The sequence below is a fragment of the Apaloderma vittatum genome, unplaced genomic scaffold, assembly GCF_000703405.1.
Source record: "Apaloderma vittatum isolate BGI_N311 unplaced genomic scaffold, ASM70340v1 scaffold12999, whole genome shotgun sequence".
NCBI lineage: Eukaryota > Metazoa > Chordata > Aves > Trogoniformes > Trogonidae > Apaloderma > Apaloderma vittatum.
In genome coordinates this window covers 1-8313 of record NW_009734706.1, presented here as the reverse complement: position 1 = coordinate 8313, position 8313 = coordinate 1, and positions in this window count along the sequence as shown.

The window sequence follows — 8313 nt, the reverse complement described above, 5'->3', positions numbered from 1 at the left end:
TCTTTCCCTCCTGCTTCTTACTCTGCCATGTCCAGGTCTGGCCAAACACAGGGAACAGTGTTTTCTGCTCTTAAATATCGTATGATCTGTGGTTGCCAAGCACTGTCCAGTTACAAGGGAAACTTTTTTCCCTGTTTTTGTATCAGCAGGGTGTTGGGTTTTTCTTCTTTAGAAAATAAACAACCCCAAACAAACACTGCAAACTAACAAGAAAGTAAAAACCAAAACCAACTGCACGGCAAAACCAGAGCTAGTTGACCCCAGGGGGATGAATAAAATGAGCATTTCCTGATGATGATTCATGTGACCCAACTTGAAATAGGACAGCTCGTCTGCCAGAGGTGCTGATTTCTCAACGGGTTAGATAGAGCTTAGGCTAGCTAGGTTAGACTTAGATGCCTAACTCTCGCTGCTCTTACTTCTAGACTTTATTTTCAGAAAGAATACACAAACACATTAAGAGCAAGCTTATTCTAGCTGACTTCTTTAAACCTGCTTCTTGGAGACCTTTGGACTGCACAAATATGTTCCTGCTTGCCAGAAAATACCGTGAGGAAAGCCTCCCTTTGAAGGTTAGCTCAAGTGCAGAAAACGCCCTCTAATTGCTCTCTTCAGCAGCCCTAATAACTATCAAATTTCCAACCCCAAAGCCAGGTTTGCCACTGTCCAGACTTAAAAGCGTCCTTTTAAATAGGACAGGTATTGAGGAATACAGCAATTGCATCACCAGTTTTTCCAGGGCACTCAAATACTAAACTTGACCTATTTTTCACCAGATGCGTTGTAATCAACCACAGTCTAAATATTTTACTGGGAGGAAAATGTCATGGGGCAGCAGCAGCCCTGTTTCTTCTGTGAAGAGGAGGAAGCCATGTAATCGTAGCTTCACACAGGCAGCTGCTTTCCTGTGACTTGAGTTCCTGGGAAAAAAATGGTTCTGAGACTTCAGTCAGGAAGAACTCGATACTCATTTGGTTTTGTCTATGTCCTCTAAACTAAAAAATGCGATTTGGCTGGGGAATCAGTCTCACACTCATCACCTTTTCTCTTGCCAAGGAGAGCCTCCTTTTCCCAGCCCCTGCCCTGTGAAACCACCACAGTGTTTTGATGCTTCAGAAAAAATGCTGTAATTCTAGCACACCATTCAGCAGAGGCGCTAAGCCAGGTGCAGGTATTCATTTCCTCACAGACAGCAGCATGGAATGTATGCTGGCAGCACTCTGTAGAAATATCCACATTAATATTTTCCACTGCTTTACCATACAGTAAAAAGCAAATGCAGACATTTAGCTCTTGGGCACCTAACGCTGGCAGTGGAAGAGGGGATGGGGAACCATGTGTGTAAAAGTAGAATTCATCTTCTGGGCATGAATTTAAACCACTCAGTACACCATAAAAGTCATTTGATCTATTTTGTTCATAATAGAGGAATGTTTGTGGGGGTTTTTTTTCCCATGTCTAGTAGCTAATTACGTCCTTGCTGCCCCAAATACTGACTTTGATTTATCTGTAGGGCCTATAAGCCTGTGGTGTGTCACACAGGCAAAAACCACAGGGGCAGCTGTGACTCAGTTCTTAATCCTGATGGGACTGCAGTGAAAATGGGATGACTGGTTTCTTTGTTTTCACTTGCTGTAGGAACGTGATCACGTTTGTCATGGCTTTTTTCTTTAACTATAGGAAAGAGTAAATAGTCTGGGCTGCATCTTCCTTTCGGTTACATCTGTAACTACATGATATAAAATAGTTTCTACATAAAGAGAGGAACATGATCTTTTCTTTTTGCTGGGGCAAGGTATTGCTGCACTTTCAGGATCTTGTCGTTCGGTAATCTGTGTGGTTAGGTGGAAATAGCAGGCTATGGCATCTGAACTGTGGTGGAAGCACAGACTTGCGTCGCTTCTGGACTCCATAAATGGAGGAGACTTTTCAAAGTAGCGTGCTGCTAAGGCGCAAATCAAGGCAAAATTCCTTATTCCTGGAATGACAACTCAGCTAATTACTATGTTTAGATTCTAAGAAATGGCATTTTAATCTTTTACAAGGCTTTTGGCTACCACTCCTGAAAGCAGACCAGTTCAGAACTGGAACTAGGCATATGGAGAGCTGAAACACTGGTTCTACTCTAAGAGCTTTTTCTCAGCCCGTCATCTTCCTTTCTGCCAGGCAAAGCCATCTTCCTTTCTGCCAGGCAAAGCCATCTTCCCTTCTGCCAGGCAAAGCCATCTTCCCTTCTGCCAGGCAAAGCCATCTTCCTTTCTGCCAGGCAAAAGGCTCTGTAAGGATGAAAGCCCCAGAAACGATCACCTGCCATCTCCTGGGAGATACAGGAGCCTTGTGACTTGTGCTGGAAACCCTCTGCTCAGAAAAAAAAAAAAAAAGGCAAATTAGCCTTCCCTTCTGGAAGCAAGTTAAGGGCAACTGCTGCAAGTGTTGAAAGAAGTGCTGCCGGTAGCGTGGCAGCAGTTTTTAAGACCACACTACATGTCACACAGCAATACGTTGGCAGGTGACGAAAGGAGAGCTGCTGCCTTAACCTCAGGATAATGACAGTCGCACAGGACAGAAATTATACAGGAACTCTGTTCTGTGGCCTTATGGTTTCAGGGAGATTCCAAGCAAGTAGGAGCACGAGCAGCCCGCAGCACCAGGACATGTACCGCGCTGCTATCGCCTGCAGACAGGGAAAAGGAAACTGCTGGAGCTTTTCTAAGGCACCTGTGAAATAAGACTTTTCCCGCAGGTGCCACTTGGCAAGACAAGAGTGTGTATTCCCCACGACCTGCTTCAGCCTCAGTGTAATCAAAACACCTCCTGAGATACTTCCGATATTCAAATCACCTGATAAGAACAAGCTAATCTCCGCAGCTGATATCGCCAAATGAGTCTAGGACAAACAGCGTGTGTGTTCACCCAGGTGTGCACAAGAACCAGGTGTAACTGCTGCATCTCCCTTTCCCTGTCAGGAACCACCTGCTCTCAGGTCTCCTGTCACCCACAAAGCATCATCCCCTGAGCAGAACAAGCCGCCAGGCCAGTTAGAGAAAGGAGAGGAGTGAAAAGCTTCCCCGTATTCTTCCAGCCATGACTGGAAGAATCCCTGGCCACACAGACAGTACTGCTCCGTTTGCTGCAGTTCACAAGGATAAAGCCGAGACGTTGCATCAGGACCTGGCAGCTTTTTTTTGCTTCTTTAAGACCAAATCTTCACCCTGGGGCTGAATGGGATTGGGCACGTGACCCTGCTGACAGCGGTGTTGGTTCAGGCTTTGCCGCTGCTTTGCTTGACTCATCAACTGAACAGTACACCCAGAAGAACTGGGTCCCTTTGAAATACAGAAAAGGTTTATTCATTAAATTTTTTAATAAATAAAAGTGGCACTGAGGTGAGTGTACCAAGATGCTGAGTTTCATGAATCATGCCTAAGACCCACCTGGTGATTCAACAGGAAGGAAACCAAAAATGGAAACATTTGAAAACAAGTCATAAAGTATCTTTGCTAAATACAGTAACTTGTTACAGTAATGATTTCTGCTTCTGTGGCCCTTAAATCACTACTTGTGACAATGTTTATGAGTCTGTTAACAGAGTGTTTATAAAACAGTAGTGGTTGCTGAAGTAGTCAAAATAATGTGCTGGAAGTCTGATCAAAAAGAAAGGAAAGCTCAAGGAAATTTATTTATTTATTGGTCCAGCTTGACCTCGCTGAGTTTCCCAAGCTGTACCAGTTCATCTGTCCAGAGAAGACAGCGGGAGTTTTGATATGCCAGTCATCTGCAATGCACAGATAAACAACCTCCAGTGGGGGGGGAAAAAAAAACAACAACAAAAAAACCCAAACAAACCACTGCCTGGTTTGCATTTGTAATTTAGAACTCAGCTATGTTGTTTCACTCTGCCCTACAAATGCATGAGAAAAGAAATTGTTTGTATTTTGAGTTCAGATTTTCAGGATCCATTCTCTCTCCTTTGATATTGTCCTAGGTATTTCACTCTGCTTTTAAATGTTCTCCATCATATATATATGTGTGTATATATATATTCCCCTGAAGAGACTGTTTTAAGAAAGCCTGAAAAGAAAGTCAAATCAAAAGCCCCTCCAAAAAGTGTAAAAGACAACTATTGGCTAAACCAATAGGACCTTGAAATTTCTCATTATTGCTTATATATTCTGATTAATTACATGTTCTTCCCCTCCAAGCACACTTGCTCTCAATTACACTCCTCACAGCCTTTGTGACTCTCTCACTCTGCATCCAGTTGTCTTTCTAGTTTGGGTTAGTGATCACTGTGATCACTTTTAAAAAAGTCCAAGTAGCCTCGATTCCAACTGAGATGGGCCAAGCTTATTGACCAGTACGACTTCTGGGTTTGTAATGTCACACAGCAAAGTTTCTTAAATCCTTACATTTAGGGGAAGACCTAACTTTAAAATAACAGAAATTATTATGTAATAATGGGGTTGTGTAAATAAAAGGCTGAGTCACACTGTGACGCAGTGGACGGTCCTTTACTGTGTTTTGCAATTGCCTTTCTAAGCAAAACTGTTAAAAAGATGCTAAAAAGCCCTCTTGTTAAAAAAAGTAGTTTTCTAAGTTTTTTAAGCATTCTGCACAGCAAATTTCTCCAGATCTTTTAGTGGTAATCTCATGTTCAGGAAAAATTCTAGTTATATCAAAAAAGACAAGGATCCCACATAAAAGGAACAACATACAACTAAACCAGAAGACCTTCTCAGAACTTTTTTTTTTTCCCTAATGCCAACCCTGCACTGCAGAATTGAACTAGTGACCTTATACAATTCTCTACTAATCCTCATGGGTGTGGAACTTCTGCCCACACCTCCAGCCTGTATGCACTGAACACATAATGGGCTGTATGTGGCCACTCTGAAGATGGATTTCCTCTGTGTCTCTTGCCGACCTAAAAAAACAGGGAAAATACTCTACAAAGAAAAGAAATATTCTGCCATCAAAATTATTTTAAGCTATACCAGCTTTGTAATAGATAACTACACCCCCTGTACGCCTCCTTAGAAGATATTACTTCTTTTCCCCCAATAAAACATTACATAGCTTGTTCAGCTTAGCACTGACTCAGGGAGGAAAAAAAAAACCACCCTACTTGTGGACTGAATCACCAGCTGCATTTTGTGTAAGAATTTTATTTGGCGGGGGAGAGAAGGGGAAATCTGTCCACTAAAGTACCAGCCTAGCTTGTGAAACTTCTCCAATCACATCTTGAGATGGCGTAGTTGCAGGCAATTAAAACAGAAAAAAAAAAAGGGGGGGGAGAAACTCAGCTGCTTTTTATACAGCCAGACACAAAACGAAAGTACAACTACATTAAATTAAAAAAAAAAGGTGGTAACCATGCTGATTCTTGAGAGCTAAAAAGTTAGTATGAAAAAAAAGGGAATAGTACAGTCACACTAGCTCAGGGCAGAGCGCTGTTCTCCTAAAGCTATACGGGTTCCTGGAACAAGTTAGAATTTTTTTACTTATTAAATGACTTAAAAATAATCAGTGCCCCTGATGACTAACTTTGTGAAGAGCAATAACGACTTAAATTTGTTTGTACAGCTATTGAAATAGAAGCTTTCTGCTGCATGGTTTGTTGTTTTTTTTTTTGTCTTGCATTACTCCTGCTCATACGAGTGACTTGGTTTTATAAAAATATTCTCACGACTGGACTGTGGGCTGCCTACGGTGTTGTTAAATCACCACTTCTTTATTGTAGCTACTTAAAAATGAAGCAAACAAAAAATTATCACCAAGTTTCAATATTTGGAGTGTGTCAAAAACTCCAATTTGATTTAAGTAATGCTTTAGAATGTGACATGTCATTTTGTGTGCAGTAAAATAATTCCAAGTTCCTAGAAATCCGAAGCTTGCTACCTGGAGCAAGATGCCAAGAAACTGCCACGTCCCAAAATTACTCATGAATTAATATACAGTCTCGAATGCATTTTTGGTGATAACGGGACTACAATAGAAGCCAACTAACTCCAGAGGAATTCTTTTCTACTACCCCACTCCTGTTCACTTTTTTCATAGCTCTTGTAACTCCTTCAACCAGCATTTCTTGGCATCTCGGAAGCGCTAATCTCGATTCTACAACACGCTGCATCTAGACTGTTTCAAGATGGACAAGGAAAGAAAGCAGAAGATGGAAAAAACAGTTACTATCTGTATTTGTATGAACAGATCCTTTGCAGAAGCTGCCAGACACTTCGGCCAAGCGTACGATTCCCACTAGTCAGGGAGGCGTGCCAGGCCAACCCACTATTAAAGGAAGGATTTTCTTGCTGCTAAAAGACTTTATCCAAATTAATGGAGTTCAAACAAACCACATTAAACCATGGTGTGACCACTTGTTCAAAATTACAGAGGGTTTGACTAGTTCTTTTTTAATTTGTACGCTTTGAGGGTCAGACAACTACAGCTGCATCTCATGTCAACTTGTCTGACAGCGAAGGCAGCGGCCGTCTACTGCTGAAGATTTTTGTGAGAATCTCTTTTTCAGGAGAGGGCAGACACTGGGACGGGCAGTCGGCAAACCAGGGGGGCCCAAGCTGCGACGCCTGCGAGCGTTCCTAAAAGCAGGCACTCGAGCACTTTTGTCTCCAACTCTGAAGATTTAAGCACCTGTGGATTTCTGGTCTCTCCAAGGTTTAGTTGGTTGCTGAGTTGGGTTTTGTTTGTGTGAACTGTGAACTTGGCCAGATTTTTAAAGTATCACCTGTTCTCCTATTCGCAGATTGTTTATCAAGAAATCTGTCCCCATCTGTTTTATCTCACATACACCTTTTTTTTTTTTCTGTAAAGTTCTCTGAAGTGCTGACTTGATGATCTTAAAGGCCCTTTCCAACCTTTATGATTCTATACATACAATATAATAGGACATATCACTGCTTATTCTTTATACAGCACTCACATAGAACTTGCAGTTTTTATGGGAAAGTTGTAACAAGATGATGGTGGCTGGCAACCGAAGTTGAAGTAAATCAGGAAAGTTGCAGAAAAACTCTTGGAGCAGACCAAGTCAAAAAAATAGATTCCCATGACTAGTACTTGTGATGCAATCACCAGCACATGGTAATGAAATAGAAAACTGGAGTCAGAGGCTTACAGGAAACCCCTTCAGGCTGCCAGTTTGACCTGCGTATCCCAGCCTTGATTCTCTTTAGGTTCTTTCCAGAATTTATTAAAAACAGTTGTGTTTTCTTTTTTCTTGGTATAATATTCATGATGACAAGGGCTTGTCAGGAAGGGAGAGAGAGAGGGAGGACAGACCTCACACACCCTCAGTCCAGCCTGTCTGTAACTGGTGATGCAGAAGGTGGTTTCTATGTGGCAGAGCCTTGGGTTGGAATAAGAGCTGCTTTTAAGAGTTTAGTCCTTTCCAAAACAACATAAAAGACGCTCTTTTACCAGTCTGGATTTTCGGATAAGTGGCAGGCTTGGAAAACACCCTTTATGTGTAAACAGTACATGGGATGAAAAACTTTCCAGTGAAGATCTCCGCTCCTGTTTTGACAACATGGAGCAGTAAAAAGCTCGGTATTTCTTGGTTTTACTTGGATTACTGCATGGGGATGCAAGGCATGAAAACACCCATCATCCACAGAGTTGCTTAGCTTGGAATCATAGAATCACAGAATATTGGGGGTTGGAAGGGACCTCTAGAGCTCAGCCAGTCCAACCCACCTGCCCGAGCAGGGTCACCCAGGGCAGCCCCACAGGAAGGCGTCCAGGTGGGTTGGAAAGTCTCCAGAGCAGGAGACTCCACACCCTCTCTGGGCAGCCTGGGCCAGGGCTCTGTCAGGTAAAGAAGTTTCTCCTCACGTTGAGGTGGAACTTCCCATGTTCTAACTTAAACCCATTATTTCTTGTTCTATTGCTGGGCACCACTGGGCAGAGATTGTCCCCTTCCCCTTGACCCCCACCCCTCAGATATTTCTCTACGTCAATAAATCCCCTCTCAGCCGTCTCCTTTCCAGGCTCAACAGCCCCAGGTCTCTCCGTCTCTCTTCCCAGCAGAGATGTTCAGTCCCTTGATCCCCCTCGCAGCTCTCCCTTGCTCGCTCCAGTAGGGCCCTGTCTCTCTTGAAATGGGGAGCCCAAAACTGGACATGGTATTCCAGGTGTGGTCTCACCAGGGCAGAGCAGAGGGGGAAGAGACCTTTAAAATCACTGAGTCCAACTGTTAACCTGACACTGACAAGTCCTCAACTAACCCACGTCCCTGAGCGAATCCCTTCAGGAATGGGGACTCCACCACTGCCTCGGGCAACTCCTTTCAGCAATTCT